This window comes from Callionymus lyra, chromosome 1, assembly GCF_982586985.1.
Source record: "Callionymus lyra chromosome 1, fCalLyr1.hap1.1, whole genome shotgun sequence".
NCBI lineage: Eukaryota > Metazoa > Chordata > Actinopteri > Syngnathiformes > Callionymidae > Callionymus > Callionymus lyra.
The window spans coordinates 8,435,226-8,456,186 of NC_141818.1; the positions used below are offsets into that span (position 1 = coordinate 8,435,226).

General features: G+C 36.4%; 1 protein-coding gene across 4 annotated transcripts in view; it reads left to right on the top strand.

Moving 5' to 3' along the window:
- stpg2 (sperm-tail PG-rich repeat containing 2) overlaps window positions 1-20,122 on the top strand; it is an 81,086-nt gene extending 60,964 nt beyond the window's left edge. For 2 of the 4 annotated variants that reach the window (XM_087791818.1, XM_087791845.1), the window contains exon 14: window positions 20,076-20,122. The gene's annotated coding sequence lies outside the window, so the exon portion shown is untranslated. Of the gene's footprint in view, window positions 1-1,074; window positions 1,159-20,075 lie in introns of those variants that run through there. The other 2 variants (XM_087791827.1, XM_087791854.1) reach the window with 1 other exon arrangement.
- Window positions 20,123-20,961: the final 839 nt, after the last annotated feature.

The window sequence follows — 20,961 nt, forward strand, 5'->3', positions numbered from 1 at the left end:
TTGAGATGAAAAAAAATGCTTATGATTTGAGAAAACAAATATGGGCGGAGCTTATAACAAAGAAAGCCTCCTATTGGTTAATTTTCTTTAACTAGGGGAGGGTTGGTCCAATCAGCTGGACCTTCACAAACATCGTTTCCTAGAACCAATAGTGTCAATAAAGTTCTAAATGTACTTATATAAATGGAATAAAAATACCAAAAGGACAGAAAAAACAAAATGATGTGATAGAGTGAACCTCATCAAATTAATTTCGACATAAAATAGACCTAAATCTACCAATAAATTATTTATTATAAACCTTTCGTTGTAAATTAAACTGGTACGGATTTTAATTTAAGGAAAAGTACTTTTCTTTTCTAAATATATTCCTAATATTTACTAAAATTATTTTTAGGGGTAAGAAATATTCACGAAAAGGACAAAGAAAAGAAGAACTTAAGCAAGTTGTATTTAGAGTTAAGAAAATAATAAATACAAGATTAAATTGTTTTTTTTTTTCACAATTACTACATGTACTGTGAACTTATTAGGGCCACATATATTCAAACTTTTCTGTAAAATAATTGTCTAAATTTTTATATATATTTTTGTATATACTGTATAATTGTGTTTCTTTTGCCATTTTTTCATGTAGTGTTTTTGACATGATAAAAACAAATCCATCGACCAAAACAGAAACTGCTGTCGAGTGGATCTGCAATTTTCATCTCACGTCCGAGTCAAAGTGTAAAAACGTGGTTTCTGTGGAAACACGACGTCGCTCCAGCAAATGCGAGTTTAATCGATTTCTCTTCTGAATTTGACGGACAACGTCGGCGTCGAAGGTCAAGAGAATTTCATCACGACCCACTTTGAACGACGGGATTTTTTTTTGGTCAGATTACCTGCAGGAAAAAAAATCGTCAACAACTCCCCGTTGTTCGGGACGATCTTCCAGCCTTTCGTGAGTCATTACACGTCTGCGGTCGTGACGCCGTCGCTCGGAGCGCGACGGAACATTTAGCCTCGGAGGATGAAGCGACTCCAAGCCGACGGACGAGACTCTGATGAGACGTTTTCAATGTTTTCCAGCCTAAGAGCCTAGAGAACGAGAGACGAGGCTAATTGGATGGATGGACTCGTCGCAGAGAAAGCTTTTACCAGAATCGTGGAACGATCCCATCATGTGGATCAGAACAATCTTCCATGCTGGATTTTTTTTTTTTTGCCGTGTTCCAGTAGAAACGATTAATCAGCATAATGCGTTTAACCAATTATGTGAGATTTAATCTGGCTGCGGAGCTGATTTAATGGAGCTCCTGGATGATTTACGGGCGACGCTCTGACGTCGACTGTCCCAGCGGGAGATAAATAAGGAGTGCAGTCGTCCACGAGCGTCTCTGGAGAGAACGCTTCGCCGTAATGAAGATGCCAACGATGCCTTTTTTTTCTCCACGAACGAACGCACGTGCGTGAAGTAGTAGTGCTTCGATTTTACGGAGTTTGCGAACGATTTAATGGTTAAAGAACAAGATAAACGAACACAGACTAGCGTTAGACATGTTGGAAAATATTCATACGCTTATATTTCGCAATTATACCGATGTTTATAAGCACTGTGTTGTTTTTTAAATGAACAATAAACGTGAAAAATATTCTCTTTTTTTGTGTTGCAATTAAACCTCCGGCCAATAGATGGCAGCACTTGTTAAATCCTCTTTCAGTAAGTAAGTCATTTATATAACTAAATCGCGTAAGATCCCGGTGGTGACTGAGGACGAGAGGATACAGTCGACTCCAGTAACTTTTAACGTTTATGTAAAGACAGATTTTGGTTTGAAAAAAAAAAGAAGTTGTAAATGTATTTATATTAATGAAATAAAAATACCAAACGGAAAGAAAAAAATAAAATGGTGTGATTGAGTTGAACTCGTCAAATTAATTTAACATAAAATAAACCTAAATATACAGATACACTTATTATTATAAACCTTTTGTTGTAAAGTAAACTGGTAGAAAAGTATTTTTTTTTTCTAAATATGTTCCTAATATTTAAAGAAAAATATTTTACGGGTCAAGATATATGCACGAAAAGTAAAACGAAAAACATTCCTATAAGTAAGCTAAAAGTAAGTGAGTAATTTATATAATAGATCCCGTAAGATCCCGGTTGTTGACTGAGGATAAGAGGATACAGTCGACTCCAGCAAATTTTTAAAGCTGACGTTAAGACCGAGTTAGGTTTGAAAAAAAAAGGTTACGACTTTTTGATGTGTTTTGAAATTCTCTTCCCCCGTTCATTGTGGAAATGTACCTTATTTTCAGATACTTGTTCGCAACACTTTCAATAATTCTAGAAACATGTCATTTCAGCACGTCTTTGATGGATTGATGGAACATTCAAATTATGTCAGTAAAATCCAGCGTTTGCTTAAATCTATCATCAAGTTAAGTGTATCCAGTTGTATCGTCAGATGACTATTGTGTATCGTATCGTGAGGACGGTTTGAAGTTGTTCTTGCTGCGTTGAAATTAAAAGTATTTCAAACTATCAGAGTACTTCTCTGCAAGATCCAAGTCACGCTGGTAAAAAAGTATCGACCTTTATTTTTTCTCTTTCACGATAGAATGATCAGAACATTTCCATCATTTATTCTGAAAAAAACTGCTTCTGAATCTGCCGTGGAACATTTGATCGGTTGGATCAAAACTAAATGTATTATTTTATCTTCATTTACATTTTTTTCTTCAAGTTTTAATTCATATTCTCAGCCTCACTATAACCTTTACTCTTAACTCTGAGCCATTGGTGGGAAAATCAATGACCTCAGGGGCCACTTTATATCCTGGGGCTGTTGTGAGGGCAGAATTATGATAAGAAAAACATTTAAAACTAAGCAGATAAGAAAAGAAAACGGAAGAAAATCAACATAAAATAAACCTTAACATGTAAATAAAATATTTATAAACCTTTTTAGTTAAAAAAATCTACTAAAATATGTTCTTAATATTCACTTTAATTCATTTAAGAGGCAAGAAATATTCACGAAAAAGGTCAATTAAACCGTGGGAAATATTCCTTAATTAGGAACTTTCTAAAGTTTTATTTAACATGAATACAAATTTAAATACAAAACTTGTCGTACTCTATTTTAAAATCTTAAAGTTTTTAATTGAGTAGTTCCAGACGTATTGATAATTAAATTGACTTAGAAAAACGTGCCGATTTAATGACTCGCAAGTAAATAAATCGATTATAATGATAACTCCTTAATAAAATTATATTTTATTAAACTTTACGTACAAAACAACATTTGTAACTACCTAAGAACATTATGACAGGATTGATGCAGCTGTTGCAGTACATTATGACACGTGTGGAGAGATGTCAGTGATGATTCAGTTTATAGTTTCTAACTAGTTCACCTCTCGGGTCACGAGTGATAACATGTGGACGCTGTAAGTATTTGTGAGTAAACTCTTATCATCTGATACAGTAATGATGAAGGAGCAGGTGTTGAGCAACTGGATTTTTGAAACTGCTGCCAAAAAAAAGGGGGTTTTCTCTCTCTCTCTCTCTCTCTCTCTCTCTCTCTCTCTCTCTCTCTCTCCAGCCAAACATCTAATCTTGCCATCAGTTGTTAAAAGCAGCAAAAACGCGAGGCTGCGGGCGTCAGACAGAAAAGCCACATTAGTCAGCCCTGACAGTTAATTTAAAGCTCAGTACCTGAGAGCTTGATCTCTCAACACGTCGCCTGATTACAACTCGGAGGCAGAGATTTGGAATCTTGGCAACACTTGGGAATGTGACTGATATCACGGCAGAGATAACAAGTAAACATCTTCGCTAGCGAGTCCAGAGCCGGAGATCTGAGTTTAAGAATTCGACGTCTTAGTCCACGGTTTGATGATGAGGAGAAATGTTTGATCCAGCTTCATTTTCATAAATGATGACGATTATTAAGGTTTTCTTCTTGTATTTAATGAAAAGAAAAATTCTGAAGCATTTTTTCTTATCATAGAACCTGGAATGTGTAAATATATACAATGTATATCGGTATTTATACATTTATATGGATTTAAAGTTTGTTCAAATATCCAGGAAACCAAAAAATAAGAGATAATCTAGAATAATTGATGCCACTGACCATTTATTTTGGACGTAATGTATTGTATTTTTCTTTTTTTCACGTTCAAAAATGGCTGTTTAAATATATATATATAAATATATATATATATAGACAAGGAGCAGAAATGGTCAAATGTTAATATGCCATTTTTTTTTATTTGATGAAAATGGTGTAAACAAGCCATATTATTTTTAAATAAATATAAAAAACAGACAAATTAATAATTCATATTATTTTCATTGGACACCTTGTATAATAAATTATATTCAAAGTATTTTAGGATTCTTACAACAAGAAAACAAAACAAATTATTATTCAGAGAAACAATCATATTTCAATACACAAAATCCTTTTTTTTTTAAACAAACCAAACCAAAATTACTAAATAAAAAGGACGTATATATATATCATTATAAAGGAGTCGTGTCATTTTTATGGGACACTGTGTATAGTAAAGTAAGTTAAGTAAGTTAGTAAGTAATAGTTATTTGTAAAGCTATGAAGGACAATAAATGACAAGTATAAATAAATAAATAAATGTCTGAATAATTGTCAAAATAAATGAATTCTGATTTTATTTTCGTTGAAAGAACTATTCTGTTTTGTATATATTTATACATTCATTTAAATATTTTGACTGACTGATGTCCGGCTGACGTTAGACCATACTGCAAACAAAATGTCGAAATAAATAAAAAACAAAATGTATAAATATTTACTTATGTTGACATGTTTAAATTAATGAACGTATATATTTACAGAAAAGCACAATTTTTCGACTAAAATAAAATCAGAAGTCATTTATGTATTTATTTATTTTGATATTTTGATATTTACTCAAACATTTATTTATTTATACATTTAGTTATGTATTTATACGTATGTATACGTATATGTCATTTATCGTCCTTTATATATAGTTTAAAATAAATGCATTTTAACTTCAAACAAAGAAAAACAATAAATCACACTAACGACTAGTATAACGCTTAAAAAAAAAAAGAAGATGAGATATTTATGTAAAACAAAGTTTTTAAGATAATAATGAGCATCAATCCCGTGCATAGACCCGTAAATTAACATGTTCTCGATGCTTTTTAAACGACGACCAAAAACACTCAAAATGGCAGCTTATGGATCAAATACATCCTTTAATCTCTAATAGAGGAAAATATACGTAAACATCATTTGTTTTGAGCTCGAAACCCTGTGGCTCCGTTGCTTCTGATCTCGTGGCTAATTTGGCTGCAACCTCTTAACACTCAGTCATGCACTTAAGTACTTCCTCCACACACACACACACGCACACACACACACACACACACACCCCCCCCCCCCACACACACACACACACACAGACACACACACACTGTTCAGCAGCTTGTCAGAGTGCTGCTGATTGATTACTACCCAGAAGGCTCGGCTTTGTTGATGTCAGACGCGGGACAGGTAGCCACGGACCACATGGGTCCGCCCGGAAGATTGATGTCTCTCTTTCACGTCTTCTCTCGCCGTCTTCATCATCGCCGGCGCGTCACTCACTGACGCTCTGACCCGCCGTCATCTTCGGCCGCCGTTTAGAAGAGAATTCCAAGATGTTTATTTTGTTGTGGACCCGGTCGTCGTGGACCGGATCAGAAGTTGAACCCGTGGTGGGTTCAGTTTGGACGAGCCGGTGTTTTAATGGGTGTCGAACGGAGAGAAAAAACTAATGGTGTCATTAAAGAGAGGCTGTGATTCACGAGGTGGGTGTGGTTCCTGTCGTGGCCTGAGTGACAGGCAGTCATAAAATCCTGGACAAAGAGCCGGTGTGGACTCAGGGTCGGATTTATGGTTCTGGACTGAAGCGTGCTGGTGTTGATGCGTCATCATGCAGGAAGAACCGCACGCGTCGCATCTACGTTTCTGATGCTGACTCAGGTGTTTGTGAGGACGATGAGTTCACGTGTCAATCATGACGAGGATGGAAGTGAAGGTGGTCAAGTGTTGACACTATGGCTGGTCTGTAGTGTTACCTGCTCAGGTGATGCTTCTGCTCTTGTTGCTTACGGTACTTTCCTTAAGTTATTGCTGTAATATATATTTTCTCTTGTGGCCCAGAATTTACTATTCATTTCCTGTTTGAAAATATTAAAAATGCTTCATAGAAAGACTTTCTTTTGTGCGACGTCCTATGAATTACACAAACTTTTCTGTTCTTAACATCAATCAGATACAATTGTACAATTTTAGAGTTAAATCCAACTAATTTCAACTAAAATCAAACAATTTTAAACTGAAATCCAACTAATTTCAACTAAAATCAAACAATTTTAAACTGAAATCAAACAAATTTCAACAAAAATCAAACTATTTTTAACTGAAATCAAACAATTTTCATCTGAAATCAAACAATTTTCATCTGAAATCAAACAATTTTAAACTGAAATCAAACAATTTTCAACTGAAATCAAACATTTTTCAACTGAAATTAAACAATTTTAAACTGAAATCAAACAATTTTCAACTGAAATAAAACAATTTTCAACTATAATCAAACTATTTTCAACTTTAATTTAGTATTTTTCAACTAAAATCAAACAATTTTCAACTAAAATCAAACATTTTTACCTGAAATCCAACATTTTTCAACTGAAATCCAACAATTTTCAACTGAAATCAAACAATTTTCAACTGAAATCAAACATTTTTCAACTGAAATCAAAACAATTTTCAACTGAAATCAAACAATTTTCAACTGAAATCAAACATTTTTCAACTGAAATCAAACAATTTTCAACTGAAATCAAACAATTTTCAACCGAAATCAAAAAATTTTCAACCGAAATCAAACTATTCCAACAGATCAAAAATATATTTTTACAGATTGACAAGGAGCAGAAATGGTCAAATGTGATTTTTTTTAATTTGATAAAATTGGCATAAACAAGCCATTTTGAATAAACATAGAATAAAACAATGTTTGTCCAGAAATAAATCCTATAATCAATAATTGATGATGTAATATTTCTAACACCATTATAAATATAAGTTTATTTCAATAAAAGGTTGTGAAGACAAAATGTAAGACGAGTCGAAATATCACTCACGGATGTTCCATGAACTCATTTTATTTTTCGAAAATCATTTTCGATGAATTATACCGAAAGCTGCAGATAATTGACTGCTTTTTAACTAGAAGTAAATCACGTCTTCCAATGATTCATTCCTAACACACTATCAGGTATTGACAGCTGTCAATCTCCCGAGCCGCGGATCGACCGGTCCTTCTGCTCGCAGACGGACACGAGCACCAACTAGCGCTCGACCTCCTTGGCAGAGGTAAACAAGTCAAACGTTACATAACATGTTTCCGCTCAATCTCTCGCTCGCTGAATCAATTGTCGGCTCGTCCGCGTGTGAACGATAACAAGCTCCGTCGATCGTTGCTTGAACCTGCATCCACGGCGTCGTTTGTCTCCTCCATCGCCGGTCCCTGCAGGAGGCGCTAATGATCTGGACCCGCCCGGCTGCATCGCTGCATAAGCAACGCGGCGCAGGATTCTCTGCTAGTTGGTTCGGCGGCTGGAGGTTTAATGAGGGGTCCGGAGAGGAAACGCTTGGCTCCGGAGCTCGGACCATCGAGGGGGAGTTTTTAGTGAACGCTTGTCGACACGTCGTCGCTGCCACGAGTCCAAGTCTGGATTATTTCATCGGAAAGTTTGAGGGACTTTAAGACATTCTTTGCATCATCTTCAACAAGGGGCCACAGAGGCCTTTGACAGAAAACTAGCTACAGTCTGAGGGCCCCAGGCGAGGACCCCAGACAGACCTTGGTCCTGAAGACCCAGAGGCTCCGTAGACCCCTAGCCGGGACAAAGGAAAACTGGGACGGGACCCCGGCCAATTAGTTGCCAGTTATACCATCTTTCCACAGCCGGAACCAGGGACCCCCAGACAGCCATGGACCACGACTACCCATTCTGGTCCCGGCAGAGCCTTGGTCTGAGTCCGAGTAGAACCTCTAAACCTGCCGCAAGTCCAAACGTGGGTGGTTTCGCTGTCATTCTTACGCTCGTCTCTGAGAACCTGCAGTGGCCGGGAACAGGGAACCTTGGACGGGACAGACTCTGATCCCTGTCTAGGTCTGGTTGTGAATGGGGTCCTCATTTTGGTCCCCGCAGAGCCCTGGTCTGACTCCGAGTAGAACCTCTAAATCAACCGAGAAGTCCAAATGTGGGTGGTTTCGCTTTCATTTTCACGCTCGTCTCTGAGGACCAGGGACCCTTGGACGGGACAGACTCTGATCCCTGTACTTGGTCCTGGAGAACATGGACTCGTAGCCGGGACAATGGCAAAGTTGGACGCGAGCCCAGACGCTGGGTCTATCCCATCCATTTTCTCTGCCCACAGCCGGAACCAGACGACCAGACAGCCCAGGAATATGTACTTTCTAAGCTAAGGCTAAGTGTTCCTGGAGCCTGGAGAAAACCAGGCCCGGGGTCTAGGTCTGGGTGTGATTGGGGTCCTCATTTTGGTCCCCGCAGAGCCCTGGTCTGACTCCGAGTAGAACCTCTAAACCTACCAACAAGTCCAAACGTTGGTGGTTTCACTTTCATTTTCACGCTCGTCTCTGAGGACCAGGGACCCTTGGACGGGACAGACCCTGACCCCTGTCCAAGGTCCTGGAGAACATGGACTTGTAGCCGGGACAAGGGCAAAGTTGGATAGGAACCCAGACGCCCAATCAAACCCATTAATTTTCTCTGCCCACAGCCAAGACAAGGGACCAAAGACAGTCCTGGACCCCACCCCCCATTCTGCCGGGTCCCTTCAGAGACGTAGAACCCTTAAATCGGTTTCTTTCCCAACATGGCTAACAGGCTAGCGCTATTAGTCTAGCAACCCTAAAACAAAGTGGACTAAAGAATGACAACAAATAACTGAGATCACATGAAAGTTTATTTTTATAACGTGTTTTAATTCATCAGCATCATTTAAACGATGATTCCTTCAACATTGTCTAAATCCAGATGGAACTTTGGTACATGACCTGGACCTTGGGGTGAACAAGAACCTTGATCTAGGGGTTCTAAGGGTCGCTTTCCTGGGACCCTCTGACTCAGCTAAGAGATCCTGGAGCCCTGGGAAAACCAGGAACCAGGGCCGGTCTCTAGACGTGTTTGGGATTTTGTCCTGGGGCCCTTGACTTTTGCCAAGAGTTCCTGGAGCCTAGGCAAACCAGGACCATTCTCTGGGGCCCCTCAGACTCGGCTAACCGTTCCTGGAGCCTTGGAAGAGCCAGGAACAAAGGACCAGTCTTTGAAGGTGTTTTGGCCCTGACTAGGCTAAGAGTTCCTGGGGCCTGGGCAGAACCCGGAGAACAGGACCAGTCTCTGTAGGTGTTTGGGGCACAGTATCAGGGGCCCTCTGACTCGGCCAAGAGTTCCTGGAGCCTGGGGAAAAAACAGGACCGGGATCCAGTCCCAGGCCACTCGGACTCAGTTGCAAGTTCCTGGATGCTCAGGAGCCTAAGAACCTTGGTCGGGATTATCATATGCTCAGGGGACACGTAGCAGGGCCCCTGTGCTCGAACTGGGGGCCTAAGAACTTTAGCTCCTGAAGCCTCAGGGGAACGAGGAACCAGGGCCGGGGTCTTTGTAGAATCTTTCAATCCATTTCTAGAAGAGCCTTTTCAATCAAATTTCCATTTAACGAAAACTTTTCCCAACTTGTTATTATTCATGCGTGACCCCGGTTCGACCTTTTCTAAATAAGTAGCAAAAAGTGCGACTCGTTTCCCAACATCTATTTTAAATGTGTATTACCCCCCCCCCCCCCCCCCCCCCATCTTTTGGTGAGCTATTTCCCTGCTACACATTTGCATACGTGGACAAATGCATCGGGCCCTCCATCCAATTCCCTGTTGTATAATGTTCTATAAATAAAAAATAAGAATGCAACTGGAAATTGCCTTCTTCATCACCAGAAGTACTGCAGGGAGTGTGACGGCGGGGGCCACCAGACCCCTGCAGAGGAGCGAGAGAAACACACACCAACAACTCTTTGACCTTTTTCAACAACTCTTTAATATGCATGCGCTCATCAATTCCGAGTCCCGACACCAGGTGACCTGATTCATATTTTTGGGATGATCTCTCAAACGCCGTCTTTTCGTTCCCTGCTGCGTGTGGACCTACTTACACGCTAATGTCACGCGTGTGTTGGTGTCGCTTTTAAATCTGGCAGTTAATGTTTCCCTCTTCGGTGCGATCATCAAAGTTTGTGTTGTTGTCGAAGATACACAAACGACGACACACAAGTGTGGAGGAAGAATTTAATCAGTTTTTTTCATTTCTTTCATCTCATCTTGTCTGTTTTGATAAGGTTTTAAATAATGATGTGATCAAAGGATGTAAAGCTTTTGTTTATATCGTGTATCGTTGAAGTAAACTTGAGGAAAAACTCACGTAAAATAAATGTCTGTTGTCCAACTATTTAGATTTTATTTATTAACTATAATCAAACAATTTTCAGCTTTAATCAAACAACTTTCTACTGATATAAATCATTTTTCAACTGAAATCATTTTTTTTTAAAACTGTAATCAAATCATTTTCATCTATAATCAAACAATTTTGAACTGAAATCAAACTTTTTTTAAATTAAAATCTAACAATTTTCAACTATAATCAAACTATGTTCACCTCCTGAGGGATCAATAAAGTTTTACCTTACCTTACCTTATAATTTTAAAAAAAACAACTATAATCAAACAATTTTCAGATATAATTAAAAAAAATCAACTATAATCAAACAATTTTCAACTGAAATCAAACTTCTTTTAAAACTAAAATCAAACAATTTTCAACTATAATCAAACAATTTTCCGCTATAATAAAACAAATAAACTATAATCAAACAATTTTCAACTGAAATCAAACTTTTTTAAAACTAAAATCAAACAATTTTGAGCTATAATAAAAAAAAAATCAACTATAATCAAACAATTTTCAACTGAAATCATTTTTTTTTTAAACTGAAATCAAACTATTTTCAACTATAATCAAACTATTTTCAGCTATAATAAAAAAAAAAAACTATAATTAAACCATTTTCAACTGTAATAAAACTTTTTTTTTAACTAAAATCTAACAATTTTCAACTATAATCAAACAATTTTCAGCTATAATTAAAAAAAATCAACTATAATCAAACAATTTTCAGATATAATTTAAAAAAAATCAACTAAAATCAAACAATTTTCAGCTATAATAAAAAAAATCAACTATAATTAAACCATTTTCAACTGTAATAATATATTTTTTTAAACTAAAATCTAACAATTTTCAACTATAATCAAACTATTTTCAGCTATAATTAAAAAAAATCAACTATAATCAAACAATTTTCAGATATAATAAAAAAAAAATCAACTATAATCAAACAATTTTCAACTGAAATCAAACTTTTTTAAAACTAAAATCAAACAATTTTCAGCTATAATAAAAAAATAAATAAACTATAATTAAACCATTTTCAACTGTAATAAAACTTTTTTAACTGAAATCAAACAATTTTCAACTATAATCAAATGATTTTCAACTATAATCAGACGATTTTCCACTAAAACAATTTTCAGGTCAAACTTTTGTACACAAACCTCAACCAACAATTTTCAAATATACTTTGTCTTGTATGAAAGGAAAAATGTCGATCATTTTAAGAATATTGACAAATAAACATGATCGTTAAAGCTCTTCTCTGAGTCTCTCCCAGACGACCAAACTACTTTTGCAACTCATATCCTCTGTCTTATTGTTTTGGTCGCAACATTACCCTTGTTTTATCATGCCTTTTGGCTCAGCTCTATCTTGACCAGGCAGTGTGGTACATTTGAAGTTTTCTTTTCAGTCTCAATTTGACCTTGACAAAGACACTCCAGAGCTTTATTTCCCTCTAGTTTAAAACGTCTTCTTGCAGACCACACATGTTGTGTTCCAATCATCAAGGATCCTCCCTGATGACCCCACAAGGTCACGACCATCTGGAACTTTCACAGCCCAGTTACCCCCCAACAATTCTTCATCCATTTTTTAACCAGATCGACCTTGATATTTGTATCAAAACAAGATGAGCTGGATTTAAAAAAAAAAAGTCCCATCATTTTAAACTCGGATGACGGTAAAAACTTTGAGAGCAGCTTCTGGTGAGTCAAGATGCCATATGTGAGGGACGACAGAGACCCGGGGAGAGTCTCCAGGTGTGGTCCCGGAGGGCCCGAGGAATCTTAGGCCTGGAAAAACAACATATTGCCTCGTCTTTTAATTGGAGCGAGCTAATGGTCGGCACTAACTGGTGTGTTCGCCGCTGAAAAAACAAGCTGTTGTGATATAAAAATTCTCAAAGATCTCGACTACAGACGCTGGCGGAGCGCCATCGCTTTTACGCGCTGTGATATTTTGCGAGCGAGAATCAGAAAGTCAGACATCTGCTGATCAAGACGTTGTTGCCATGTTTGTTGTTGAAGGAGTTATTTTAGTTTTTCTCGCTTTCGTGACGAAGTGCGTTCATGTCGTCTTTGAACGACAAACTTACTTTTTCAACTTTGTTCAATCAAATAATAAACTGAAATGACATCATTTACAACTGTAATCAAACTTTTTTTTAATCATAATCAAACTATTTTCAACTGTTATCAAACTATTTTCAGCAGCAATCAAACAATTTTTAGATGTAATCTTTTTTTTTTTTACTATAATCAAACAGTTTTCAACTATAATAACATTTTTTTTTAGATGCAATCTTTTATTTTAAACTATAATCAAACAGTTTTCAACTATAATGAAACTATTTTTTAATTATTTTCAAACAATTTCCAACTATAATCAAACAATTTTTAGATGTGATCTTTTTTTTTTATTACTATAATCAAACAATTTCAAACTGCTATCAAACAATTTTCAAATGTAATCAACAATTTTTAACTGTAATCAAACAAATTTCAACTGTAATTAAACATATTTTAACTATAATCAACCAATTTTCAATTGTAATTAAATCATTTTCAACTGTATTCAAATCATTTTCATCTATAATGAAACAATTTTCAACTGTAATCAAACAATTTTTAACTATAATCAAACAATTTTTAACTATAATCAAACAATTTTCAACTATAATCAAACAATTTTCAAATGTAATCAAACAATTTTTAACTATAATGAAACAATTTTCAACTATAATCAAACAATTTTTAACTATAATCAAACAATTTTCAACTATAATCAAACAATTTTCAAATGTAATCAAACAATTTTTAACTATAATGAAACAATTTTCAACTATAATCAAACAATTTTTAACTATAATCAAACAATTTTTAACTATAATCAAACAATTTTCAAATGTAATCAAACAATTTTTAACTATAATCAAACAATTTTCCACTAGAATCAGACAATTTTAAAATTATAATCACACAATTTTCAACTATAATCAAACCATTTTCATCTATAATCAAACAATTTTCAACTATAATTAAACAATTTTCAACTATAATCAAACCATTTTAAAACGTAATCAAACAATTTTCAACTGTAATCCAACAATTTTCAACTATAATCAAACCATTTTAAAACGTAATCAAACAATTTTCAACTGTATTCAAAGAACTTTCATTGGTAACAAAATAATAATTCACTTTGTTCTCCCGAGTATTTCTGACATCCGTGTTTATTTCTGCTGTTTTCTTGTATAAAACATCGTAAAAAGTTTGCCGGCTCTGATCTCAGGTGAGGAGGAAGAGATGTTTTACAAGAAGACCTTTGCAGGCGAAGACGAGGCTCGAGTGTGTGTGAAACATGAAGCAGCAAAGAGCCACAAAGCCATAAAAAGCGAGCACAAAGCGTCCGGCCATAAAAGAAAGGTCTTGGGTTTGTGTTTCATCCTCCCGCTGTTTGTGGCGGCAGCTCTCGCCGGAGCTCTAAAGCTTCCACAGCGAGACACCTTTATTACGCCGGATCCCAGCTCTACATTTAACTCATATCCTCTCCTCACCTCCTCGCTCCGCTCACTTTCTATTTCTTCTTCCTCTCGCTCCTCTGCTCGTGGAGAGTCGTGCTGTGAACCTTCGTCGGGTTTGATTCATTTGTTCTCGCTGTATCGTCAACAGTGTGTTTTTTATCGCCTTCTTTATCGGGATGAAACGTGACTTTTTGAACTCTGCTGGCTCCTGTAGTCAACCAGGAAGTGAATCTACAAACCAAAACAATTGCTGTGTCTCAAATCGCATACTTCTCTTAGTATACTAGAAGTTAGTATGCATCAGTTTAGTGTACATACTAACTAGTACGCAAATTCTCCACAGATAGTATGTCTCAAATCAAACTCTGCTGCTACACACTAACAGGAAATCACATGACAGCTTCTTCTTCTACTACTATTTAACGATGTTTCAACCAGCTGTTTGAACGCTATCGCCACCTGCTGGCAGCACGTTTTGCAACTTTGGAAAAAGAAATAAAGAAAAAATATGAGAATCTAAATAATCGCGAGATATTTAAGCTGGTATCAGCTACTTCTACTGCTGCGGAAAATACACCTGTAGGTATATGAATATATATGCATTTATATATGACGTAACTTCCGTTTAAAACGTCACTAAGATGGCGGCTGTTTAGGTTAGTGTCCATCGAACCATGCTCAGTTTTGTGGGCGTGTTAGTACGCCAATTTAGTGTGCATGGCGCACTAAATTTCGCATACTGAGAATTGAGACGCACTTATGCACTAAAAATACTAACTTTTAGTACGCTAGTATGCGATTTGAGACACAGCATATATCTCACAACAATATTTAAAATAGATAAATTAATGTTAAATGAGATCCTAAAAATCTACATTTGTTCCAGTTAAATATCATCTCTTCTTACAACATCTTGTGAAAAGTACCGTATTTTCCAGGACTATAAGTCGCAGTTTTTTTTCATAGTTTGTCCGGGGGTGCGACTTATACTCTTGAGCGACTTATGTGTGAAATTATTCACACATTATTACCGGTCTATCATTTCACATGTTATTTTCACACTAAACCGCAAGAGGGCGCTCTAAGGCCTGTGTTGAAAATTTCGACGTAGAAGAGGAAGCGCCGCATCTTCTACCTCCGGAGTGAGCGGAGTTGTTTAAAAGTGACACCGAGGATGAAGATTTCATTGGATTTTAGTTATTTGGAGTTACACGGATGGTTTGGTAAACCACTTAGTTATTTATGCTATAGTTATCTGAATAACTCTTAATATGTTATGTTAACATACCAGGCACCAGTTGTTTCATGTAACGTAACATACCGTACAATTATTCAGCCTGTCGTTGCCTCTATTCTATTTTCATTTTAAATTGCTTTTCAAGATGACATGTCTGTTCTCGGTGTTGGATTTTATCAAATAAATTTCCCGAAAAAATGCGACTTATACTCCAGTGCGACTTATATTTGTTTTTTCCTTCTTTATTATGCATTTTACGGCTGGTGCGACTTGTATTCCGGAGCGACTTATAGTCCGGAAAATAAGGTAATTTATTAGTTTAAGCAAATTACTTCAAACACCTGATATCCAACCAATGTTTTACCAATAACACAAAAACAAGGATAAATAATTAAGAGTTTTCCTTTTTTATTGCACATTTTTTACCACAATGTCATTGGAAAGATTTGAGAACATTCTCAAGATTAAAATAAATCAGCATTATTTGTAGGAAAATAGTACAAACAGTGACGGACGAGTGAAAAATGTGTGAAAAATACCTAAAGAGAACAAAACTGTATAGAAATTCTCAACTTTTAATAATACTGTCAAATAATGTATTTTATTTTATTTCTTTTAATAATTATTTATTCATTCGCCATTTTATGGTAATTCCTCTTATTTTATTTAAATTAACCTGTGTTTTATTATTTTATTATTTTTTAATGTCTTTACTTTTACCTTGGTTGTCTTTACAACGCTGGTAATTAAAGTTTTCTGATATTAAAAGTATAAAAAACATGTACTACTAAAAAAAAGTTACGGTTTTGTATTTTATTTCTATAGAATTTATAAGTATTTAAATGATTTAAAAAAGAAAGTAAATGTATTTAGGAAGTGCGTAGTACTATGAGGAAATATAAATAAACATAGATCATGATGACAAGTAGAAAAATAGTGTATAATATTTAAATATAAATCAGAAAATAACATTTAAAACATATTTCAAGGCAAGGATCCCCAACTTTTTTAAACAAGTTTAATTTGCACATTATATTCATGCACCGATCTTGATTTAGTAAATGTTTTTATACGAAGGTTCCACTAGTTTACGGATATAATTTTTAGGTGAACTTGACTGAAAAGAGCGTCTTAACGTGTCAAGGGTCAAAGGCTAAAGTTACTTCAGAGAAAATACCTTTTTTTTTTTCAAAAGAAAGCGCCTTTACGACAGTATTAATCGATATTATTAGAATATTAATAGAACAGATTTTATATGAATACTTTTTTTTATTTCCGTTACATGGTAACAGATGGACCGGTATCGGTCCCCAGATCGGGAGACGACTGGTTTAAGGTACAAAATACGTACAAAACAGAAAAATAAATGGAGGAAACAAATTATATTTAAAACCACCTGGTAATGAATAAGTAAATAAAAGGTATGTGTTGTGAAACATTTTTAAAAGCTGCATAACTACAGTAAAATTCAGAATTTGTAACAAAGATGTTTTGTTATGTTTGTAAGTGAAACTATCTCTGAATAATTAGACTTTCTTACCAGCATGTTTATCAACATTAATACAGTCCTTAAAACTCTTCACTGGCTTCCAGTTTCTTTCAGGATCAACTTTAAAATTCTGGTTCTTACTTTCAGATCTATTCATGGTCAGACTCCTCCTTACATCACTGATCTGATCCAGCCTTACACCCCAGCTCGGGCTCTGAGGTCTGTGGATCAGAATCTACTGATGGTTCCTGAACACGCTTCAGGACCAGAGGAGAGAAATCCTTCCAGACTGTTGCTCCTAAGCTTTGGAACAATCTTCCTCTGTGTTTGATGATATACTGACTCATTTAAGAAACATCTTAAGACGTTTCTATTTGTTCAGGCTTTTCCTTGAATTTCTCGAACTCCTGTGTTGTTCTCAGTATTATCTTGATCTTTAAAGTATGTACTTTTTTTGAGTATTGTTTTGATCGTTTAAGCGCTTTGTGACCCTGGTCTGGAAAAGCGCTATATAAATAAATATTACTTACTTACTTACTTACTTTTATGTGACATTTATTATGAAATTAAGCGACAATACTAATAATTCAAGATCAAGTCATTTTGGAGAACAATTCCCACTTTTTTTTCACATTATCAATACGGTTGAAAAGAGCTAGAGAGTGATTCATCTCAACCGTCACTGACCCGGCAAACCTGCCGGGTAACTCTCGACGCACCAGCACATGATTGACAGGCGCGTTGTGTCGCGGAGACACGCCGAGTCGCCGCCACATATGAACCACCTCCACAGTCACAGAGGAGGCTTCATCCACCGGGGCACGCTGTGTCCTTGCCCTCAGCTGCCGCCGCCGCCGCCGCCTGTTCATATGTCACGCTCTGAGGTGCCGAAAATCTGCTGGTGGACGCACTCGGCCCTCGCGGACGCAAACGTGCTAACTCGTCCCCGGGGGCGTGACAAGGACGGTGAATCAAAGGACGCCGAGAAACTCTGACGAACATCGAGTCGGACGTCTACACTAAAGAGAATCTGACCCTTTTTTTTTTTCCAGAAATCCTGTTTTTATTCAAAGGTTCAACCCACAAACACATTTGTCTGAAGGTTTCGCTGTGAACATGTACAGTCGTCGCCTCAGAGGGTCTTTGAAAATCCACGGTCGTTCCACGAAAGCAGAAGGAAAAAAAAAAAAACGCTTACACAAGCGAAATGAAATCTGCAAACCGCTTTTCAAAACAAACATATTTTTGCAGCTGCTCGAGGGAGTTTGTTTGCCACTCACGTGTTTGAAGGAAGCTCACCTCCAAATGTGTGCGCGATGATGCAAGATCAGCAGTTCACAGAAGGAAAGATACCACCAGAGGGAGGAAAAAAAAGGGTCAAAGTGATGAAGTATGACATGTAGATGAGAAGGACTTGTTTCTCCTCTGGTGCTTTTGTATCTGTCCACGTTGTGAGATGTTTTGTATTCTGTCTCACAGATGAATATAAACGTCTGAGATCTCTCTTCTTCTTACCTCGGCAACCTTTCTTCGGAGCAGACTATTGAGTCTATACACACAAGTTTACATCATGGATAAAGAATTCATAAAGACATAGAATAAACTGTTTTAATAGCAAGTTTTTCCAAAATGGTTTACATTTAACTAGTGATGGTCATGAAGCTTCATGAAGCAGTGTCATTATTTTCAGAGTCCACTAGATGGTGCTCTCTGTACAATTTTCCTATGTTTCAACTATTGATTGACAGCTCGATAGATGGATGGAAGGATGGATGGATGGATGGATGGATTTATGGATAGACTGATGCTTGATCGATAGATAGCTCTACAGATGGATGGAAGGATGGATGGAAGGATGGATAGATGTTAGATTGATAGGTAGTTCGACAGATGGATGGAAGGATGAATGGTTTGATGGATAGACTGATGCTAGATTGATAGAAAACTTGACAGATGAATGGATGGATAGATGTTGGATGGAAAGATAGATGTTGGATCGATAGATAGCTCGACAGATGGATTGAAGGATAAATGGATTGATGGATAGACTGATGCTAGATTGATAGATAGCTTGACAGATGGATGGAAGGATGGATGGATGAATGGATGGATAGATAGACTAATGCTAGATCGATTGATAGCTCTACAGATGGATGGATGAATGGATAGAAGGATGGATGGATAGACTGATGTTAGATCGATAGATAGCTCGACAGATGGTTGGAAGGAAGGATGGATGATGGATAGATGGATGGATGAATGGATAGAAGGATGGATGGATAGACTGATGCTAGATCGATAGATAGCTCGACAGATGGTTGGAAGGAAGGATGGATGATGGATAGATGGATGGATGGATAGATGTACCTATAGTATGTATCTATGGAGGAGTATTAGGTCAACATCAGGATTCTAAATTTAAAGTCACCTAAATATACACATTAATTTACATATTGTGGTAGAAAGTACCTCAAACCCTTTATGTAAAGATTCATTAAGAACTCATTAACCAATCTCCCAGCTCAAGAGGCAGGATGTGACATCACAAACAAAAACCACGTCTTCAGGTCCTCCTGGATCAAAACATGGAATAAGTCAACGTCCTGACTCTCTCTCCTGTAGGCTCCTCACAGCAAGATGTTTTATTTACCCAGAGATCTTAGCTCAAGGTCGGACTTTAAAGTGGAGATTTAAAAAAAATACAGAAATTCAATTCTGAGATTCCTCTTTTTCCCAAATCCTCTTCTCCTTTCATGGTAAAACTGCCCCTTAACTTGAACGATTGATTGATTGATTGATTGATTGGTTAATAGACCTCCATAAAACCATCTGAACCATCTCGTCCGAACAGAAGCTCCTGGTCCAGGTGAGATGATGGTTGAAGAGCTCCATCCATAGAACCATGTTCACTCGCCCTCCAGATCAAACCCACGATGCTGCCTCTGATCTCCTCCTGTCTGCTGGTAAAATAACAAACTTTTTCTTTTTCGTAGGAAACTGTTGAACTCGTGACTCTCAGACGCTCCAAGAGAGAGAAAAATGTATCAATTTTCTCGCTTTTTGTTGTTGTTTGGAATGGAATGCAATTCTCTCCATTAATAAAAGTGTTTGTCTGGACAGGAATAGTTTGATTCACGTCCCACGAATGCAACACAAAGTCGCACGACAAGAGTCTAGACGTCTCTTCTGCTCGACCTTAGAGCTTCATTCTAAAGATCTCTCTGACCTTCAGGTGGAGTCTATTGTTCTGGTGTGGCGAGGACGGGTGAAGGACGCTGAGACGCTGCTTTGTTGCAGTTCCACGATTCTCTGGACGCACTTAAGGTTTGTGTGACTTATTTTCCACTGAAGTCACGTCAGACTTTGTATAGTCGGTTAATGTAGGTCAAAGTTTTGATCGATTAAATGATGTTACCAGTGACATTGACTGATTGATTGATTGATTGATATTCCTTTTTTCTTCCCACATTTACTTTTTTGACATAAACAAATAAGGAAACACAAAATATCTAATTAAAAACATTAATAACAAAAACACTGATCAATACATAATATAATAAAATAATAACTAAAAAGTATAAAATAATGATATTAAAAAATAAAGAAAAATAAAAATGTAAAAATATAAATATAATAGTTGAATAACATCCAAATATGAAGCGTATATATATATATATATATATATATATATATATAATATCTTTAACTGGTTCAACACAAACCCCCTATTACATATATATTTTTAAAAAAAAAGAAAAAAGGGCAAATAAAAAGAACAAAGAGCAAATATAAAGAACAAAGAGCAAGAGATGACAAAGTGCAAATATAAAGAACAAAGTTCATAGGAAGTAACGCAAAGTAATGGAGACAAACATTAACAGTCTAATAGCACGAGGAATGAACGAGTCCCTGAGTCTAGTGTTGCATCTTGGGAGGAGCATTCTGAAGTGCAGATAAAAAGTACAAAGTGCAAGGGATGACAAGGTGCAAATATAAAAAACATAAATCAAAGGAAATAATGCAAAGAAAAAGATACAAACATTAATGGTCTAATATCACGAGGAATGAAAGAGTCCCTCAGTCTATTAGTGTTGCATCTTGGGAGGAGCATTCCAAAG